Below are 397 nucleotides of genomic sequence, written 5' to 3'. Positions count from 1 at the left end.
CCCGTCGGAGTTCGCCCGTCGCTCCGGCATCCTCTTAACCTTCTTATATTTAACTTTAGCTTATAGAATTCTCTAATTCGTTACTCTAATAAAAAACCCTAAGCACCGGTCACTGTGAGTGGTTGTTGGCAATAGTAAATGAGATGCTACTTTTATATATCAAAATCATTTTTTACATACAATTGTCATCTTATCAATACTCGGTTGATTTGTTGGCTCTAAAAGTAAGAGTCAATACATTTTCAATGTACAAATAAAGAAAATTTTTATTTTTTACAATTAATAAAGTTTTATTTCTTAAAATTGTATTTTATTAAAAAAACAAATATATTTAATTTTATAAAGTATACTTAATAAAAAATATAATATAAAAGTTATATTTTTATTAATAAAATTT

This window comes from Formica exsecta, unplaced genomic scaffold (assembly GCF_003651465.1).
Source record: "Formica exsecta isolate Colony F162 unplaced genomic scaffold, ASM365146v1 scaffold281, whole genome shotgun sequence".
Taxonomy (NCBI): Eukaryota; Metazoa; Arthropoda; class Insecta; order Hymenoptera; family Formicidae; genus Formica; species Formica exsecta.
The sequence above is the reverse complement of the archived record's forward strand: the minus strand, read 5'-3'. Positions refer to the sequence as shown.